The sequence below is a fragment of the Hyperoodon ampullatus genome (assembly GCF_949752795.1).
Source record: "Hyperoodon ampullatus genome assembly, chromosome: 9".
NCBI lineage: Eukaryota > Metazoa > Chordata > Mammalia > Artiodactyla > Ziphiidae > Hyperoodon > Hyperoodon ampullatus.
The window spans coordinates 96899342-96921311 of NC_136922.1; the positions used below are offsets into that span (position 1 = coordinate 96899342).

The following is a 21970-nucleotide window of genomic DNA, read 5'->3' on the forward strand; positions in this document are numbered from 1 at the left end:
TGGCTCGTCTTCCTCAGGAGGCTGCAATCAGGTGTCACCCAAAGCTGGAGTCTTATCTGAAGGCTCAACTGGGGAAGGATCCACTGCCAAGCTCACATGGTTGTTGGCAAGAGTTAGCACCTTGCCAGCTATTGGGCTGAGGAAGGCTGGCTTAGTTTTGAATCTGCTTTTGAAGATGCACTCTCTCATCCATTTCCCTCCTCCTTTTTTCTTTCAGACTGTGGCTTTACCTCGGGTAAGTGGCCCGCTGCTCCTTTGTCTCCATCTCCCATGTCTTTGCTCTGGAACCAGAGAATGCAAAACCCATGAACCCTGGTGGGGCATGGTCGGGGGGGGGTGGTGGTGCATGGGCAAGGAGACCAGAGATCCCTGCTCACAGGTACCTACCTGCTCTCCCTTCCTGCCAACAGTGTCCTATCAGCAAGGGGTCCTGTCTGCCACCATCCTCTATGAGATCCTGTTGGGGAAGGCCACCCTCTATGCTGTGCTGGTCAGCGCCCTGGTGCTGATGGCCATGGTAAGGACGAGGGCAGGATGGGGCCGGCTGGTTGGAGGTGACACTTGAAACACAGCAACTGACACCCAGGAACAGAGACCCTGCCAGGACCAGAGTGGGCAGAGAGGAAGAGGGGGAGTCACCCACATGCCTCAGAAGACACCTTATACCTCTGGGATCCCAATGCAAGCGCCATGCTGTGAAGGAGAAACTGGGGTCACCTGAAAACCCAAGGGATGGAAGTTGTGGGAACCCTGCTATTTGTCTTGTCAGTGGGAAACCCTACTTCCTCTCAGTCCCCAGCACTCCTGGCTCCTGGTAACCCCCAAACTTTCTCTTCTTCAGGTCAAGAGAAAGGATTCCTGAAGCCAGCTTAGAGGTGAAGCCAGCTTAGAGGTCGAGCCAGGAGCTTCCAGCCTGTTATTGCCCTGATGTGAATTCTGCTTTTTCCATTCCTACCCAGTGCTTCAGAAGAGCTGCTCTAATCTCTTTACGCATCCCAGTATCTACCCCTGTGTGCATGCACCCCAAACACTCACGACCCAAATCTCCCTAGCCCAAGGGGGATCCTGGCGGGCCTGAACTGATTCAACCAATAAAAATGCCCTGATCTGGCTTGAGTCTGCCTTGTGTCTAGATATCTCTTCCGTCCATCTCTGAAGTCCCATGTGACTCCAGCCAGGGTAGAAACAAGAGGTATTCAAGAAAGTGCAGTCCCCTCAGGTAGGAGGGTCAAGGGACCCAGCCTGTGGCTGGTTCTACTCCTCACTGCTGGCAAAACTTCAGTACATGTGAAAGGGTGTGACTGGTGAAGAGAGAGGCTTACTCTGGAACAACCTAGAAAAAGCTGTGATGCTGCCTATAGGAAGTTTCTGTCCTACCTGGACAAAGGTGCTCTGAGGAAGAGCTGTGTCCACTTGCTGAGTGGTCATGTCCCCGTGGCCAACAAAGCTGGGTGTCATGTACATCACCCACGCTTGTCTCCACTGTCTCCCTGAGGGCTTCTCAGCTTCCTTCATCACCAAGGAGTGATTCCAGGTGAGAAGAGAAATTACTATCTATTCTCACTATCAGATGTCTCTTCCAGTTTAAGTTACAAAGGTGGTTATAAATTTCACTCTAGTGAATTAAAGGTGTGTGAATATGTCCCTGATCAGTCCTGAGAGGATAGAAAATAAGTTTCCCTAAAACCAAGGATCAGCCCTGTTGGTATTTCTAGAAATCCTTCCAAAGCTCTTTACTGTCTCATTGTCACCATGGTGATGTAACCCAAAGTCCTCAGGATGGCATAAAAGACCCACCTTTGTCCTCCACCACTTTATCCACACTCACCCTCACTTCCGTCACCCTGAGCCCCCGAGTCACTGGCTCTCAGGCCATCTTGCACTCTTCTACCTGGAATGACACATATGTGCACTCCCACTCACCCTTGCAGATTCCACGATGACATCTTCCCTAGCAAGTAGCCTTCTCTGGAGCATCTTTGCCCCTTACTCCATGCAACTGGATGAAATTCTCCCTGTATCTTGCTATCACAGTACCCTGTGTGCATCTCCTTCCTGCCACTGGCCACAGTTGATGGAAACTACCTCTTTCCTTGTCTGACACCCCCACTAGAAGGTCAGCTGCTTGAGGACCAGGTTGTGTTGTATTACAGTATCCTTGTGATGTGGCGTAGTACCTTGGTTCAGTGTATTAACCCAATAAATTCTCTTTAAAGAAATGAATGAATCAATGAGTTTGCCCAAAGTGACCCAATTCAGGAGCAGATATCACCCTAAGGCCTGCCTGAAACACCCATCTATCCCCCCTCCACAGGCCTGCAGCACACAGCCTCCTCCCACTACTACAACACTGCGTGCATTCTAACATGGGTGTCTGCACATATACCAACACACATGCATAAACACGTATGTCTACACGTATGCATGAGCAGAGGCGCCTACTCGTTAAGCACATATCATTGCAACATTTGCTAGTAACCTTTAAGAAAACAAAGATATCCAGGTCACAGTGCCCAAGAAGCTTCCCTGCTCATAAGGGGGATAATTCATGAATAGAAACAGTTAACATACAAGGTGATGCTTGCAACAGCAACGTGAGCTGTCTCCGAAAATGCAGGCAGAGGCTAGCACTAGGTTTCTGACGGGGACCATCAGGGGAGAGTCTGAGAAGGTGGCAATTCTTCAAAGAAAGAATTGGTCTCAATTAGCCATGTGGGGGAGAGGTCATGATAGTCGGATGTATGAACAGGATATGAAACTACAGGGTCAGGTACTTCTGGGTACTTCTGCTCAGAGGGCTGCAAGGTCCAAGATGGAAGTCATAAGGCTGAAAAGGCAGGTTGAGGCTTCCCGCTTTGAGAGTGGACTCTATCCTTGCAAACAGCATGAGGCCTGGCATACAGTAGATGTTCATTAAGTGTCCGTGGACTAATGAAGGGGAAGGAGCTTGGACCCTATTCAGGAAGCAATGGGGAATCGCAGAGCTTTCCAGGCTGTGTGTCCTCCTGCCCTAAGTTGTCATCACCTGTTCTAGGGATGCTCCTCCCACCCGCCTCACTATAAATGCCAGTCTGTGCAGGTGGGCACAGTGAGTCCCAGAGGGGAGCCCTGATGACACAGGAGATCTCCTCAGGGTGATGAAGGTTCCAGGAGGGGCCTCTCTGTCCCCTTCCCCCTCCACTAGCACCCTAACTTTCCCCAAGCCCCTCCCCACTTTCGATGACTCTGAGTTTTTTTCGCACCCCACTCAATCAGACCAACCTCTGCCACCTGCACTTCCTGCCTCTGCGCAGTCGTTAGGGGAGGGGGACAATAGGAGAGGACATTTTTGTATCATAGTGTAACATTGTGGGGACTTGGGGGGGCACGATGATTCAGTTAGAGGAAGGGCTTTTACAAAAAGCCCTGCCTCAGAAAATAGCTCCACCTGCCCAGGGGGGGCTCCTGCACGGGGAGAGTAGCTGGGAGAGATCTCCTGAGCGGGTCCCTGATGTGATCTCGCAGGGATCTGGGCTCAGTGATCACCTCTGCCCCTCCCTGCTCCACACTCAGCTTCCAGGAAAGTGAAGAATCAAGCCACAAAATGGAATCATGATTGAGCGCTTTTCACAAAACTTGCCCTTTGACAAAGTACTTCGTGATGTGTAATTTGTTAAGCACTCACAACAACGCTGTGGGGAAGATATTACCCCATTTTTCAGTTGCAGAAATGAGGCCAGGGAGGTTGCAGGTCACAGAAGTAGTAAGAGGCAGGGTCTAGCCTGGAACACTTCCCAATCCAGCAAAATCTCCATCATGAATACCCCTTCCAATTTCACAACTACTGTAAGTCCCCAAGCCAAGCTGATTCTCTGCAAATTGGGCTGACCTCAGGCAGGGCCCAGATTTCTGTGTACAACTAGTTCTGAAGAGAGGTGGGAAGAGAGAAGCCAGGGAGAAGGAGGGTGGCTCCAGTCTGTGCCAGGGGAGGAGAGGAAGGAGGAGGAATTCTTGGTAGCCCCTTCCCACTGTGCTCCTACAGTGAGCTGCACTTTGGGCCAGGGACCAGGCTCACTGTGCTAGGTAAGGAGGCTGCTCCGGGGGGAGGGAGGATGGGCTGCCCAGCCTGGATGACCGCCTGAACCCTGGCTTTTGGGGAGTGGACGCTGGACCCTCCTGGGCTGCTCTCAGGGAAGGCTAAGTTTGTGCCTGAGTCCCCAGAGCTGTGTGAACACCGGGAAGCTGTATTTTGGCAATGGTTCCAAGCTGACTGTGCTGGCTAAGGGGGGCAGCTGGGGTCCCTGAGCGCTCGCCCGGGCGGGCTGGAGAGACGTGGGCAGCTGCCCATCTCCACTGGGGCTGTGCCCGGGGTCGGTGGGGACCTGCGCTGAGTCCGGGACGTCAGGAGAGGGCAGCGCCGGTTTTTGTCCTGGGCCTCTGGGCTGTGAGCAATGACCCTCTGGTTTTCGGCGCGGGCACCCGGCTGACTGTGCTAGGTGAGCGGGGTGCCCTGGGGCGTTAGGAGCGGAGCGGGGCGTTCAGGACGCCAGCAGGGCCGCGGGACCCCTTTTTGTGCTGAGCCCTGAAGCTGTGAGCACTGACACTCAGTACTTCGGCGCGGGCACCCGGCTGTCGGTGCTAGGTGAGCGGGGACGCTGCCGCCGGGGACGCGGCGGGTTTTTGCGCGGCGCTGGGCGGCCGTGACTGAGCCCCAGTACTTCGGGCCGGGCACGCGGCTCCTGGTGCTGGGTGAGCGCGGGCGGCGCGCCTCGGTTTGGGTGGGGAGCCCCGGGGCTATGCTTTGCAGGCGCCGGCAGCCGGCTGACCGTGGTGGGTGGGTGTCCGCGGGCCCGGCAGCGGCGGCGGGGCGGGTTGGAAGGCGGCGAGCGCGGGGCGGGGCGGACGCGGGCACCTGGTCCCCTCGCAGCACTGAAGCTGGGCGCTGGGACCCGGGAGCGGCTTGGAGCTGCGGGGGTTTGAGTGCGGGGCTTCTCGCTGTGCTCCTATGAGCAGCATTTTGGCCCAGGCACCAGGCTCACGGTCATAGGTAAGATTTGGATGCCTCCGCTCCTTCCAGCCCGGCTCCTGGGGGTCCCCAGAGATGGGCGGTGTGGGCTGGAGCTGGGGCGCGTGTTCAGTTGTCCATCTGGGGGTCAACTCTGCAAGGGAGGTGGGGAATATTGGGTGGGGAGGGTATTGGGTAGGGATACTCCCGGGACGGGAATTTGGACAGAGGGAAGGGGGGGGCTTTGGTCCCTTTGTATCTGAGATTTTTAGGGACAGGGTGAGCACTGGAGGAAGAGAGGATTTATTAGGACTCTGAGCGCTGCTTGATTGGAGAAAAAGACCGAGGACGGCAGTCTGGGCTGGGGGAAGGGCAGGAGGGGGTGTAGCTGATGCAAAGGGGAGGATGAGCCCCAAGGGCAGGAACAAGCAGGGATGGGCACAGGATGTGGCCCCCTGCAGAGCCGGCTCCTGGGAGGTGCAGATGGAGGCTTCCACTGAACAGAGGAGAAAAAGGAGGACAAACAAGAGTGTGGAACAGAGAGGTGGGAGAGAGAAACAGGAGGCAGTGAGGGAGAGAATCAAAATCAGCGCGGTTTGTTGATTTCCTGTTTAGAAGTTTGGATTTGAAATTAGGTTTAAAACTTCTTCCTCTCTTCCTAAGCCCCAGACCCCTGAGGGCGGCTGTGTGTACAGCACACGGGGGCTAGGTGGGAACCTGGGCCGCTGGGTGGATTTGCTCACCAAATGTACCCCCCTCATACCCTAGCCGGAAATCTCCCTCCTCACGCCATGTCTTCTAGGTTAAACAGCTAGGTGGTACAGGACATACATTAAAATGCAGATATGTTGCTTGTGAGGTGAGGAACATTCCCTGGAGGATCTTAGGTTCTTTGTGCTGGAAAAGGACCTTAAAGGTCACCTGCTGTGGGGAGTATTGAGCTTCCAGAGGGGAAGAAACCCTCAATACTAGTATATTTACCTGGATGATTTGACAACAGGCATGTTTGTAGTTAGGCTAATTAAGATGGAGCCAATGGGGATCAGCTGAAGTGTTTGTTCCCAGAGGAAAGCTGGGTTTCTGTGATCAGCCAGGGTGGAGAAAAGCAGGAGACCTCAGAACCAGGTAAATCTGGGTCCCAAGCCCTGGCCCTTTAATGATCCAGTACCTCGGAAAAGTGAATCTGTGGGCACAGGTCACACACCCAGGAAGCCAGCCCTGAAGTCAGGTCACATCCAGGGAAATGGGAAGAGTCATTTAGAAGAACATTTTCTCCATCTTCCAGCCTAAACTAGATCTCTTTAGAATGAGTCGTCTTCCTTTTAACAGTATTGCTCAGAAACACACAAAACCATCGATAAAAAGCAAAGAGCAGGATAACATGAATGTACGAGGGCCCAGAAGCAATGAGCCAGCCAAATGAAAAGGCCGCAGGGGCGGTCACTGGAATGCCTTCACCTGGAGCCTTCGAGGACGCCACAGACCAGGGGCTTAGTTGTAGCGAGACAGCTGAGAGCAGAAGCTGCTCTGATGACCTCAGAGGCCTATTTAGGAAGCTTGCTGGTAGGGAAAAGTAGAATACATGGAATCAAAGGGGGCAAAGAAGGTTGAAGATGCCTGCATTTGAAACACAGGGAGATGGCTACCTGTCTGAGCTGAGGAAACTCAGAGGTACCTGGAGGCAGAGGAATGGCTAGGATGACCCCCTGAAGCAGCAGAAAGAAAGAAAAGCTCCCATTCTCATGAGCACACCCTAATACAGGTGTCCTCACGTGGTGCCCCCAAATATGCCACCTGTACATTGTCATCTGAAGAAAAACCCCACCCACAAAATGACCCCCTTAGCCCCAAATCCCCTTTTCTCCTCGGCCCCTGAGACTCACATACAAGTAATCCAGCTGAGGGCAGGGGCTTTCTGAATCCTTGTATCCTTTCATCTCCACCCCCGCTCTGGACAGTCGGTGTTGGGATTCTCCCTTCACACGCAGGAAAAGTGATGCAGAGACAGTGAGAGACTGTCTAACGTCATGTTGGTGGGCAAAGTCAGTTCCAAGCTTTGAATTCCGTTATTCTGCTTCCAATCCACTGCTCTGTTTAAATAACTACCACATATTATGGGGAGAAAAAGACGGGTAAGCTTTTCTTGATGGATAAGAAATCATATAAGGGGAAAGAAGAGACAGCACTCAGAATGTTGGGTAGGGCCATTTGTAAGGCCACCTTAGGGGCTGGGGACACAGGAGACAGGCCTGTCGTAGGGTCAATACAAAGGCCAGGCAGGCCGAGGGAGAACAATCACAGAGGAGCTGGTGTTGACCCCCAAACAAACCACCAGGACCTACTACCCTGTAATTTCCTTTTACGATGACCCCGTGGCCCCCTTCCCTGTGCCCCCAACTCACACACCCAGCCGGCCCTCCGGACACCCGTGCTCCCAACCCCTCTCCCTTCCAGACGACCTGAGCAAGGTGACCCCACCCAAGGTGGCTGTGTTCGAGCCGGCAGCAGCAGAGATCTCCCGGACCCAGAAGGCCACGCTCGTGTGCCTGGCCACGGGCTTCTACCCCGACCACGTGGAGCTGAGCTGGTGGGTGAACGGGAAGCAGGTCAAGACAGGGGTCAGCACGGACCCTGAGCCCCACAAGGAGGACCCCAGCCGCAATGACTCCAGCTACTGTCTGAGCAGCCGGCTGAGGGTCTCCGCCACCTTCTGGTACAACCCTCGCAACCTCTTCCGCTGCCAAGCCTGGTTCCACGGGGTCGCGGACGAGGACGAATGGAAGCAGGACGGGCCCAAACCCGTCACCCAGAACGTCAGCGCCGAGGTCTGGGGCCGAGCAGGTGAGCCGCTGCGGAGGGCTCAGCAAGGAGGGAGGCAGATCAGACAGAGCGGGAGGTCCAGCGGGGAGAGCAGAGAGACCAGATGCCGAATAAAGGGAGGGTGTGGGCAGCCCTCCGTGAGGGAGGACAGGGCACCTCGGGCTGCTTCCTCCTCCAGATCCCAGACCGTGCGCCCAACTCAGCTGTGCTGAAAGGTCCCCCTCCCTACCCGCCTGCACAGCTCAGGGTCTGAGCAGTGGGTCCTCATCCCCTTCAGTGCTGCCATGTTCCGTGACCTTCAAGGGTGCTGTGGCCACATCGCCAAAACAGAAGGAAGGCGGTGCTAGGACTCTGACCAGAGGCTGCCCTGAGCATGGGAGTCTGTGCTGACTACAAGTCTGGCTTAGTTCTTTGTTTTTCTTTGTTGTTTTTAAAGCAGCTCAAAATACCACACATTTGTTATTGTATAGTTTTGATGGGTCAGGAATTTGGGCATAACTTAGCTGGCTCGTCTTCCTCAGGAGGCTGCAATCAGGTGTCACCCAAAGCTGGAGTCTTATCTGAAGGCTCAACTGGGGAAGGATCCACTGCCAAGCTCACATGGTTATTGGCAAGAGTTAGCACCTTGCCAGCTATTGGGCTGAGGAAGGCTGGCTTAGTTTTGAATCTGCTTTTGAAGATGCACTCTCTCATCCATTTCCCTCCTCCTTTTTTCTTTCAGACTGTGGCTTTACCTCGGGTAAGTGGCCCCCTGCTCCTTTGTCTCCATCTCCCATGGCCTTTGTTCTGGAACCAGAGAATGCAAAACCCATGAACCGTGGTGGGGCATGGTTGGGGGCGGTGGTGCGTGGGCAAGGAGACCAGAGATCCCTGCTCACAGATACCTACCTGCTCTCCCTTCCTGCCAACAGTGTCCTATCAGCAAGGGGTCCTGTCTGCCACCATCCTCTATGAGATCCTGCTGGGGAAGGCCACCCTCTATGCTGTGCTGGTCAGCGCCCTGGTGCTGATGGCCATGGTAAGGACGAGGGCAGGATGGGAGAAGTGATTGAAGGGAGGGGGTGGAATATCATGAAGGGTAACTGAGGGGGTCTCAGAGTCATGTCCTGGCACCTCAGTGGAGTTATAGTGGGGCTGCCAGACTGGTAAGAACATCCGAGGTCATCTCAGAATGTAGCCTTAGAGGATGGGGAGCATCAACTAGCTCTACCCAAAATCAGGCCCTAAAGTCAGCTTCCTCTGACCCACTTGTACTGTTCGGTGGCCCCTGGCACCCTGACAATATCCTCTTTTCCTCAGGTTAAGAAAAAGGATTCCTGAGACCAGCTCCAAAAGTGCATCCGGAGTCCTTCTTTATCCTCTCCTTGGATGCTACTTAACATGTTTCCAGTCTGTGTTCCTCAGGAGTTCCTCTCTCTCCCCCTTTTATCTCCTTCCTACATGGATATCTGTCCCTTCTCTCAGCTTCCCTGCCGACTGAGCGCCTCCCCACTGAATCTGAAATTGACTGAAGCAATAAAAGTGTCATGGTGGCCTTGACTGTGTCCCAGGAGTGTCTATGGAGTTCTACCCTTCCCTGTTCTACGTCTGATTTAGGGAAGTCACCACCCCTCAGGCATACAGAGTGCTGGACCCTCCTCTCTGACCAATGTCGATTCCTCCATTTCATCCTGATGGAGGATGGACCCCATGGTCCACATCTGGGTATTCTGGGCCCCAGTGGGTAGGGTTAGTTTGAAGGGCAAGGAGCTGGACTCTGGAAACCCTGCATATTGATGGCATAAGGATGAATGGAGGTGAACCGTAACCCCCAGCTCAGCGCTAGACGGAGGACAGGGCGACCTGTAGGTTAGAATGTCTGATCATTTCTCAATTCGAGATTCAAGTTTCACTTCTTACGCATTTAGAGTTTATCTGTGTGGGTTCTTCCATCTTGTCTGCTTTCAGAATTTGGGCATAAGAGTTAGTTCTACTTTGCCTAAGTTAGAATCCTAAAGAAGGCATAGAGTTGACAACACTGAAGTGTGAAACCTGGAGATTTCACGGAGGTGGGACACATAGGGTCAGGCCCTGGGGAGGAATGCAGAAGGGGAGCAGGGTCCCTTGGGGGCTGGGGGGCTGCACCTGAGTGTCTCTTCCAACAGGCTCCATCACTTGATGGAATGGAGACCAGGTCACCCCCAGATGTAGTGTGTTGAGTGCACCCATTTGGGTGGAGACCGTTCTCTCACTGGGGTAAATGCTACTGCAGGTTACCATCACTGTGGTAGAACACTGCACCCAGGGAGGAGAGGAATGCCAGCAGGGGACAGAAGACAGACCATTGAGAGAGGCTCTGGGTAAGTTAGTTGAGGCTGAACGTTGGGGGTGAGAAAGCAGTTCTGAAAGCTGGGAGAGGGTTGGAAAAGTGGAGTCCTTATAGCCTGCTTTGTTCCAGGATTCGGGCTGGGCACTGGCACATGTGTTGTCCCAGCCAGTCCCCACAATGACCCCAGAAGCAGGTGTTTTTCTCCCAACTTCATAGGTGAAGAAACCACAGTCCATAGATCAAATGACTGGTAAGCTGTGAAACTGTGGCACATTCTTCTGAAGACAGCAATTCAGGAAGTTTTTCCCAAGTCGTGACTAAGAAGTTGTGATTGCTCACAAAATCGCTGGGTGACCTTAGAGCAGCTGCTCCCAAAGTCTGGGCCAAGACCTGTAGCAACAGACTGAGGACACCTCGATTCCTGAGTATATTTGTTTCCCAGGGGTGCTGTAACAAAGACCTGATGGTTTAAAGCAATAGAAATGTATTCTCTCACAGTTCTGGGGGGCACAAGTCAAAATCAAGGTGTTGGCAGGGCCACGGCCACTTCCAAAGTTCTAAGGAAGAATCCTTCCTTGCTTCTTCCCATTTCTGATGGCTCCTGGCCTCCTTGGCTCATGGCGACATCACCCCAACCTCCTATTTCTGTCTTCATGTCTCCTTCTTCCCCGTATCTCTGTGTGTAAGCTTCCTTCTCCTTTCTCTTACCAAGACCCAAGTCATTGGATTTAGGGCACACCCTAAATTCAGAAGGATCTCATCCCAAGATTCTTAAATAATATCTGCAAAGATCTTATTTCAAATTAGGTCACAGTCTGAGGTTCTGGGTAGGCGTGAATTTGGGGTGACATTATTCATCCCACTACACTGCGTATCAGGAGTGGGAGACGAGGGGTTCTCTGGACCCAGCTCACACAGGCCAGGAAAGGATATGGCCCAGGGGAGGGATGGCCTGGGAAACTTAACACATGCTCATAATTTCCCATCAGTCATGAGTATCTCAAGCTTTCTCAAACTGCAGACAGTTTTTTTTACTTGTTGCTGTTGTTGTGTATTTGTTTTGGTAATGACTAAAGAATCCCCAAACAAAGGAGACTGAGTTTAGACTCTAGACCAGCACCCACAAAAGCAGCAACCCCTCCCATTCTTTAGACATGTGTGGTGGCTCCTCACAAGGGCGGGACAGCGAGATAAGCAGCTAAAGAGACAAGCAAATGCCTCAGAGGGAATAAGGCATGGACCGGAAGGAACGGACCAAGCAGGGAGTGCTGGAGCCAAGGGTTTGTGCAAGCAGAGCTGTGAGGAGGGTCGGGGTGGAGGCAGGGAGAGGAGGGTCTGCGGGCTTGGTGGCTGCCATCTTTGGGGTGCTAAAAGCAGAGGCATTAGCAGGTGGGAGGATGTGGCGGGGAGTTGCTGGTGGGCACCTGGGGTTTGTCAAAGTGAGGAATGAAGGAACGAATGTCCCCTGGAGGATGGATGACTTTGTGTATGTCACCTTCTCACTCCTGGAAACATAATAGAGATGAAGAAACTCCATTTGGTCCCCACCCTACCTTGACCCGGGGAGGCCCCTCTTCCCAAATCTTTGCAGCCCTTTCCTTGTCTCTCTCAGACAGCACTGCCCCCAGCATTCAATTCACAGGCACTGGGAAGTTAATTTCTGATGCCTCTACCTTTTTCTCTATAATCTAAATAGATCCTTCTGGACCAATTCTAGCCAACCCGTCCATTCTTCCTCAGGTGAAACTGAGCAAAGATGGATTAGATATAGGGCAATTATATCATTTATTATGAGAATGAGGATGCTATTGAGGGTGAAAGATCAGTTGCTGGGACAGGAAGGGTAAGCCAGGATTGTCCTGGCAAACCAGGACACATAGTCGCTCCAATTAAAGGGGCTCAGAGGGAGTTTCTGAGACCAGAGTCACTCCTGGAATGGGAAGCACTAAAGCAATTCCTCATTGACCTGTGCCCGTCGACCTATTCCAGTCTCAAGGCTAATCCAAACTTCATCCCATTAAGGAAATCTGTGGGCAGAATGTAGTACAGGGGCAAAGCGTGCTTGCTGATTGAAGAGACTCAGAAGCCAGGCATCTCTAGAAGAACGCCTGTGGTCCCCCAAGTTCTCACCATTCCAAGGGGCACAGCTCGACCCCCCTATGGGTAGCTCTCCAGGAGAGGAACCTCAACCCTGTGACCTTTAGAGATTTACTCAGAAATTAGGAGGGGAAAGGAAGCATCCAGCTGGTCATGTTGGGTGACATCCTGGTGGAGGGAATGGGACTCCTGTGGGGAAGGGCTGTTTGAGTCACTGTCACTTGGCCGGAAGAAGAATGCTCCTATCAGCACCAGGATCTAGTAAAGACCTGCAGCCTTTCCTACCGCCCTGGGGTTGGGGGGATGGGGCAGGTGGAGGACATTGAGACCATCCAAGAGACAAAGACTTTTTCTCTCTTAAATAAATGACTAGGGACGAGTAAGGAAGAGAAAAAAGAAAAAAAGGATTTTAGAACAAGAGAGGTCGGGATAAGAACAACGGATCTTGACAGATACTAATACTCGCGTTTCCTGCCCTGAGCCATTTCCCTGTTTGGCTTCCTCCCTAGTGACCCAGAGAAGGGGAGCCTGACCGACTTCAGCCCCTCACAGTGTGTGACACACAGCCCCAACTGTCCTATACAGGAAGAGCCTCCTGAGGTTGACCTGCTTAGGGATGGGTGTGGGAATGGAAGATTGGTACTTGAGACCTCTCTGGAAGCTATATGTGTACAAGGAAAACACACTCAAACCTCAGTGTATTACATTTAGGGATTAGGAGATGCTGATGTAAATCAAGAAATGGCTAAAGACCCCAGGTCAGTTCTTAGCATTGCACTAACCTATGGATGAATCTGTCATCCGCAACCCCACGGACCTCTTCTTAAACTTTCATTACCAAGTTCCCTTTTTCCATGTCCATGGAAATTGCCCTGTAGCTATATAAGAAGACTCACAGTATAGAAGGCCACCAAGCCTGGGCAACAATTGTAACTACAGTTCATTCTCATTACTTGTGGCGGACTCCCATAGTTTCCAGAAAGGTGATCTCTGGGCCTTGAGACCCCATTATGTGAGATGTCATACACCCCCTCCTGGCCGCCAACATAAAGCATTTCCTGCCTCAGTCTAAGGTTGGATATCCTCCCCTCGCATCCTGAGTACTTTCTCCTCTTTTGCTGCTTGTGGATCTGAAATCCCTGGACTCTTAGCACACCACACTCTCTGGCTCTCCTGGGGATTTATTGTGACAGTACTTGGTTGTGTCCTGAATCGCCACCCTGCAACAAATGACATAGTCTCTGCTCACCACACCACCCCACCCACAAGGTCCCAGCTGCATGTCTTTTCTCCTCCATCTCCATCTATTGTTGCACTTGGACTCCTCGGAGGGCTTCTTGAGGAAATGGATGAGTGGATGGATCTGTACATCAGCAAACAGAGCTGAAAGTGAGCCAACAACTGTGACTATTTTCACAGAAGTTTTGTCTAACTTAGCTCTAACTTATCTCAGCTGTCCTCTGTGAGTGTAAGGGTGGTCTTGACAGAAAGACTGCATGCCAGGGTTTCCCGTGGTTCCATCCCCTGCCACATTCTGACCAGATTCGCTGACATAAGGAAGTGGGTTTTATAATAGTGACTTGATTGTGGTCCTGGGCATGACCCCAGCTGCCCACATTCTAGGCCACTCCAGTGGTTACAGCTCAGCCCTTTTACCCTCACTCCCACCATGGGTCTTGACTTTGACTGCATCTTGGACCCATAGACACTCTGGGTGGTAAAGAAGCATAAATTTCAAAGTCTTGAATCCCTCCAGTTATCCTTGATCTGTCCTGGGACAGAGAACTCTCAACTTGTCTAGGTAGGCCAGTTCGTCAGTGGACAGTGCTATGAAGAAATTTGTCCTCTTTAGGTTTCCATAAATCTCACTGCAGTGCTGAGCATTAGTCATAATCGTACGCCTGTGAGAGTCCTTCTTAAGACAGCTAGCATGCCCACCTCTAGTTGAGTCCACAAATCTATGAGAGACAGAACAAGCAGAACCTTTAAAAGCTTGAGTTTGAAGAATGGAAAAAGTATGCAGTAGATAGATGAGAACATTATGCCAACAAAGAATATGGATTTTAAAGCCAAAGAGACATAGTTTCAAGCCTTAGATCTGCCCTTAGCTGTGTGATCTTCGGTAAGTGACCACCTCTGAGACTCGGCTTTCCTGCCTACAAAATGGGCTCAATCACAACCCCAACTTTGTAAGGTGGTTTTGTCTTACTTAGTCTACACAACTTATAAAGCTGTGATCACAGTGTCAGTAAATATGAGCTGCTATTATGATAATTGTTACTAGTCTAAAGATTTATTTTTCAAGCTAAACATTTACAGTTCTCTCAATTTTTGTCTCATATGGCACAGTTTTGAGTACTCCTACTCTCCAAAGCCCAGCCACTCTCTTCTGAAATGTTTACATTGTTTTTTGTTTTTTGTTTTTAATAAATTTATTTATTTATTTTTGGCCACGTTGGGTCTTCGTTGCTCCGCAAGGCCTTTCTCTAGTTGCGGCAAGCGGGGGTTACTCTTCGTTGTGGTGCGTAGGCTTCTCATTGTGGTGGCTTCTCTTGTTGCAGAGCACGGGCTCTAGGCGCGCGGGCTCAGTAGTTGTGGCTCGCGGGCTCAGTAGTTGTGGCTCGCGGGCTCTAGAGTGCAGGCTCAGTAGCTGTGGCACACAGGCTTAGCTGCTCTGCAGCATGTGGGATCTTCCCGGACCAGGGTTCAAACCCGTGTCCCTGCATTGGCAGGCGGATTCTTAACTACTGCACCACCAGGGAAGCCTCTACATTTGTTTTTAATTCTCCTACTTTTCTAAAAATGTGCTATTCTGACCTACAGAGGGGAAGAGAGAGATTCGCTTCCTGTTCTCGATACCTTCTGCTTTGGTCCCATGAGGGCAACTCTTCAGTGTCTGGACCCACATCATCCTATTGACTCACAGAGCTCACTTTCGACTCAAACCCTGGGTCTTCTCCACATGCACTGCTTGTGAGTACATAGTCCCCTTCCTGTGTTCAGCCAGTTGGTTTCCTCTCTTTGGCGGGGGTGGTAGGGTGGCAGGGAGTACTTGTTTAATATTATCATGTTTCTTCAGCTCATCTCTCCAACTCTCTAGTTTCTGCAGAATTCTAACTCTGTGGTTCATCATAGTTACCTCCCCATCCTCAGGCCATCTCGGATCTGATCATTGTGCCTTATTTATTTTTATATAAGTGGTTCATAAAATTCATAGCAAGATCACCACTCAACATACAGCCCACGTTCCCCTAAGCTTTGCCTGAGATCCAGGAGCTGCTAAAACACAGGGCACTGTCTTCTGGTCCTCCTCTGTCCACAGCTGCATAGCTCGGAACAATTTTTCTTCTCTGGGCTGCTATCTCCTCCTCTGCGAAGTGAGGAGACTGGGTAAAGTGATCTCTAAGGAATCCTCAAGCTCTGCTCTTCAGATTCAGTGATTCAAAGTCTGCAGGCCCCAGATCACCATGTGGAAGGTAGCTCGGGGAATCTAAGCTCTTCCCAGACACAAACCATTCCCACCCGCGACATAGTCTCAGAGGCTGTCTGTAGTGTAGGGGGTCAGTGCTGACCCCGGAATTCCACAGTTCACAAGAGGCACCTGGAGCCCTGACACCTGGAAAGAGGGCCAGGGCCTTGAATGAGGAGGGGAAAATAGTGTTGAAAGGAGAATGGCCTTGAATCAAAGGCCAGGAAGTAAAGAGCAGCGGGTTGGGGTCTTTTAGAAGACAGCTGGGGAAGAGATGGGGTGCCTGAGCCCAGTGCTGGCTGTCAAGCTGTTTATCTCTGAGTAACATCAGCACAAGTAGCAACAGCAACACACCTGCCCCTGCACCATCTCGGGGACTCACAATAGGATGTGGTTTGACATTTACCAGGTCCTGCCTCTGGGGCGCCTGTGAAAGTCCCTCCTGGCCCCCCACCTTCTGAGCTCGGTGAACACCAGGCTCACCACATCCTGTCCCAAATTCTTTGCATGCTGTCCTTTCTACCTGGACCTCCAGTGAGCACCCTGGCAGTGGAAATAGAACTACAGAGGGAGAGGCAAAGGTCTCTGCTAAACGTGCAGACCACCCACCCCCCAACACAACTCCCACACCTGCTGGAGGTTATGCCCAAGCTCAGAGGCTGCAGGGAGTACCTTGGGGACGGTGAAGAATGCAGAACAGCTGCAGTAACTGCTGTGCCCCCATTGGGGTCCCTTCTGGCCCCACGTCATTCAGGCAACTCCCTCCCCCCATCTGCCTCTAACCACCCTTCCCCCAACCTCGACACATACATAGCCTCCCACTTCCTTCCACTCATCTAATGAGTGGGTACTAATGAGTCACAGGAAAGGGAGCCCTAGATCATCAGAAGACTGAGAAACGGACAGTCGCTGGATATCTGAGCTGGTGTCTGTGCTGTAGTGACTGGGTTTCTCTAAGCATCATCCCTACCACTAAGGCCTGTGAAGGCTGTGTGATGGGCAAGGTCTATCTCATCTGGGCGAGAAGTGGAGGGAGAACACAGTGCAGAGAGAATAGAAAAGCACACAGCCAGAATAAACACCTCAAAGGAGGGAACAGGAAACAACAGGATAAGTAACAGGGCAAATCTGCTTTTCAGCAGCTCAAAGGGCCGTAGTATCCTCAGCTCAAAGTGTATCATCCTGGACACAACTATGAAGTCACCCAATTTTAATATTGCCAGCTTCCCAACCTGGGCATTCCCCATCTTCCTCAAGCTGCCTAGAGGCCCCAGGGTCTCTCCCTATAAATCCCGTGAGTAGCTAAGATCCAGACGTGAAGCCCCAGATCTTCCAGTGGCCAGGGAATGACATGTATGGGAAGTATTGTCCGGGCACACCTACAAAGTCAGAGCCAAGAACAGGGTCTTAGAAGGTCTCCTTAGAAGGTCTCCTGGAAAAGAGACAGCCTCTTCTCTCCAAAGGAGTGAGTGAGGCTGATGGATTCCTGGCAAGAGATATCATTTCTGAGCAGTATCTGCCATCCTGAGCTGGTTTCCTTTGTCTCCTGAGATGATGATGATTGTAGATTTCTGATTCCCAGATGCTATAGAAGCAGTTAGGGGAATAGGATTCTTATTCATGAATAGGGTAGATATCATGGTGGATAGTAACTTGTTTTGATGAATTTAGGTGGCTTTCAAGCCTCGCTTTAACTAGCCTCCCCTTACCTATTAATGCCCTCCTGTCTCTATTGCCTTGTGCAATGATCAGGACTGTTTCCTCACTGCTTTTCTGGAACTTTCAATGTTGATGGAGATCTCCACATTTCTATTCAAACTGACTCTCCTGCTGGGAATGTCATTTTTCTTATCTAAATACTAGCCTCCCCCAAACTCAACATCGTTAAAATTCTATCTCCTTCTGAAGTTTTCTAGAACTTTTCTGAATTTCTTACAGGAATGAAAACTGTTTTAACTCTCCTACCAACTTCTCTTGAATAGTCGTGAGTCCCTGGAAAACACCTCTGTTAAGAAGGATTCTGGGGGACTTCCGCGGTGGCGCAGTGGTTGAGAGTCCGCCTGCCGATGCAGGGGACGCGGGTTCGTGCCCCGGTCCGGGGGAATCCCGCGTTCCGCGGAGCGGCTGGGTCCGTGAGCCGTGGCCGCTGGGCCTGCGCGTCCGGAGCTTGTGCTCCGCAGCGGGAGAGGCCACAGCAGTGAGAAGCCCGCGTACCGTAAAAAAAAAAAAAAAAAAAAAAAAGGATTCTGGGACTGCATAAATCCCCAACAGAAAAGATTAATATCTGAACAAGCAGAATGTAGGGTACAAGTTTCATGGGTTTGTCATCGAAGTACACTTAGCATTTTAAAATAATTACTACAGGGCTTCCCTGGTGGCGCAGTGGTTGAGAGCCCGCCTGCCGATGCAGGGGACACGGGTTCGTGCCCCGGTCCGGGAAGATCCCACATGCCGTGGAGCGGCTGGGCTAAAATCTATTAACTAAAAATAACCTGTTTCAGGGAGAGATCTGTTTCCACTTATATTCAATAACCAGCTAACATCCAAACATTAGCTTAAGATGCTGTTTACTACTAAATGTGAACAAAAGTTGAGTTGTAAATGCATCTTTATTTCCATGGTTTTAGCATTGCTGATCGACTTAGTAAATTTAAATCTTCACACACGGAAAAATAAAAAAACAAACCAAGTGCCTTGGTTTTTTTTCTGCAATTTCTATTTTTTATTCTTTTTATTGAAGTATAGTTGATTTACAGTGTTGTGTTAGTTTCTGGTATACAGCAAAGTGATTCAGGTATACATATATATGCATATCCTTTTTCATATTTACAGAATACTGAATATAGTTCTCTGAGCTATACAGTAGGACCTTGTTGTTTATCGTTTTTTGTTTTTTGTTTTTTTTTTGCGGTACGCGGGCCTCTCACTGTCGTGGCCTCTCCCGTTGCGGAGCACAGGCTCAGCGGCCATGGCTCACGGGGCCCAGCCGCTCTGCGGCATGTGGGATCCTCCCAGACCGGGGCACGAACCCGCGTCCCCTGCATCGGCAGGCGGACTCTCAACCACTGCGCCACCAGGGAAGCCCTGTTTATCCTTTTTATATGTAGTAGTGTGTATCTGTGAATCTCAAACTCCAAGTGCCTTGATTAAACTATGTTGTGACCATGCCCAGCACCGTCTTGAGTGTATTTCACTTTTCTTTTTAATCCCTGTGATGGCTCAGAGTGTCCAGCACGTATAGCTGCTTAATACAAGGTAGACCTTAAAGTGCAACAAGGACCCTTGGGCATTATTCAATACTGTCTTGATCGCTTTGTGTCTCTGTCTCAGATTTTGTGCTGCAGATTAAATGATTCTGAAAGTAAACAAATGTCCTAAATGAAATGATGCCAGGAACAGAGTATTTTAAGACTTCTTGTGCCCCCTCGTGGAACAGAAGGGACATTAGACAAGAAAATCTTTTTAGGAATGAGGAGGAGGAGGGAGGGATGAAGGGCTGAGGGATGAGGAGGATGCTCAGTTGCCAAGGTAACCATGGTATCTCTTTCCAGCCATCCTCATAAGCTTTGCCTCTCCTTCATTTCCATCCAAGTAATTTCTCTTTTTTAGGGTTTTGCCATTACATATCCTGTCTCTTGTATCTCTTTCATCACCATCTGCTTCTCTGCTCCCTTCTTTGCCATAAGGCGAGGGATGAGACACAGTAGAACAGGACTAAATAAAAATCTGAAACCCGGAAGAATAATCAACATTCCTAAGTGCACATTTCTCATACTAACAAAGCCACACTTGTAGCCTCTATGAATTAACACCTTGCCCCTTCCCTGGCTCAAAGCCTCATCCGAGCCTCCAAATAGACATCTAGTCTCTTCAGAAAGAGCAAGGACAGGAGACTTTCCAGGTGATGAAAATTAACTAATTAAATAACCCTAGTTGGCATCCTCGTATTTGCTCACCAGTCCTCCGTCACATCACATATCACTGCGGGTGCATCCTGCCCCTCATCAGCATAGGCACAACCTCAGTCCCCAGTGTAGACCCACGGGAACGTGAGAGAATAGGGTGTTGGGCAAGGTATAGCACACTTTGAGGACTGGAGTATGATAGCCTGGGACTAGACATCCACACATCGGGAACTTGACTCTGCATACGCGATTCACAGGCTCTACACACATAAATGTTTTTGTTCTCGCTAAGAATGTAGTGAAGGTCTTTTGGAGTATCTGGCTTGATTCAGTTGCCCTCACATCGGCTGACAGTCAGAAACCCAGTGACAAACATCCTCTGCCCAGTCCCTGAATGAGGGCTCCTAGAGCAGGTGGTGAGGACTTGGGAGAGGGTGAGGTTTTTGCACAGATGTCTGCCCTACCCAGCTCAGTGTGAGATTCCAGGCACAGAGGTAGAAGCCAGAGTTATTGAGCAGGAGTTTCTTAGAACTCAGGATGAACAGGCCGTCCTGGGGCCTGGAGGCTCCAAAGTTCTGGCGTTCCTCAGCGTCTATCTGGTCACGACTGAAGGAGGAGAAAAGCAGCTGGAGGGCCCCTCCTGCCGCCTGCCGGTACCAGTACAGACTGGGGTTTGATGTCCCCTTCACAGTACACTCCAAGGAGAGCGGGCTGCCTGCAGGCTGCACCCTGATAAGTGGCCATTGATGGATGGTCTGAGCTCTGACACCTGCGGGAAGCATAAAAGGCCATTTAGAGGGAAGAACCCCAGCCCAGCTCACCTTCCATCCTGAGAGAGGGATGGTTCAAGCTCTTCCATGACTCAGGCATATGGGAGCCCTTGAGGGGAGTAGACTGGGAAGGCCAAGGGTGCAGAGGGTCAATGGGCAACAGGAGACCAAACTCCTTCCTGGGGATTGACGAAACCAAGATGCAGCGCACCAGCCACTAAGAGTAAACTCCCATATTCATTGCAGACCATTGAAGGAATGTACCAAAGAGAGTCAAACCAATAGCCGAGACTCCAGATTCAGAGAGTTGTGGTGAGGTTTTGAGTGGAGGACCCACCTAAGAAAGTGCCCAGGAGAAGGGCAAGGAGACAGCAGGGCATAGCTCCAGCCCGCCTTAAGTTCAGCTAGTGTGGCCGACGCCTTCTCCTCCGGGCCCGGAGATGGCCAGGCCCCTCCCACTCAGAGATCACAAAGTAGAGCATGTATCTCCTCAAACTGGGGAGGAAATGAGGCTTGTTTTTTCTTAAGTGTGTGATGAATCATCCCATCCTCCCTGGGAACCAGCTTTACCCTGCACTAGTTATCTGTATTGAAATCCCTCTGAAGTCCTGGTATGTAAATCTATTTCATGTCTCATTATTTACCTGTAAGCAAGAGGTGACTCTCTGGCTCCCCCAGGAGACCATCTCTGTAACCGTCAGAGAAACTGATACTGGCAGGATGATGAAAAGGGATTTTAGTCTGTCTGAAGCTGGAAACCAGCTATAGGACATGTCACCTGGGTAGCTGAAAAAGGAGATAAAGGCAGATCAAGGTCCAGAGATTTAGGTCTTCAGTGTATTCAAAGCAAAAACGCTCAGCTCTGAGGGAAAGAAGCTGCTCTGACAGCCAGTCAAGGGCTCTGATGCATCCTCTTCATCCCCGGCAAACAGGATTTGAGACCTAGACAGGCAGAATCAACTACTAAACTGATCAAAGTTGGCCTCTGTGCTCCATGAACCTCTAACGGCCTCACTGGATCTAATTTATCCTTTAAGTGCCACATGGGGTAGAGGAAAATTGAGGCCTTGGAATCAAATAGATATGGGTTCTAATCACAGCTCTGCTTCTTAGGAACCCTCAGTGAACTGTCATCCTCAACGTTCTCATCTGTAAAATGAAACGAAGGATTGTAATACAGCAAGTCCCCTACATACGAACCTTCAAATTGTGAACTTTCAAAGATTCGAACATGCGTTCCATCAATGTCAGGCGTGAGTGAAATTGCAGCTGGCCCTCCGTCTCCTGTTGCTGACGATCCTTCAGCTCTACCATCTCCCACCTCCTCTCCCTCCTCCAGTCAGTAACTCTTCTTTCCTGTTCACTCGAAGCCAGCCCCTGGATGCCAGCTGCTGTACTGGACTACTGTACTTTTCAAGGTACTGTACTGTAAAATTTAAAATATTTTCTTTATTTTTTGTGTTTGTTTTTATGTATTATTTGGGTGAAAAGTATTATAAACCTATTACAGTACAGTACTACATAGCCGATTGTGTTAGTTGGGCACCTGGGCCAACTTTATTGGACTTATGAACGTGCTTTTGGAACGAAACTCATTCATATGTAAGGGACTTACTG

The 21970-nt window shown here is 50.7% G+C and overlaps 1 gene segment (V, D, J or C); it reads left to right on the forward strand.

The window, feature by feature from the left end:
* The first annotated feature begins 6597 nt into the window (after window positions 1-6597).
* Window positions 6598-9124, forward strand: LOC307058419 (T cell receptor beta constant 1-like). The segment is given in 5 exons: window positions 6598-6655; window positions 7439-7825; window positions 8526-8624; window positions 8716-8822; window positions 9104-9124.
* The last annotated feature ends 12846 nt before the right edge of the window (window positions 9125-21970 follow it).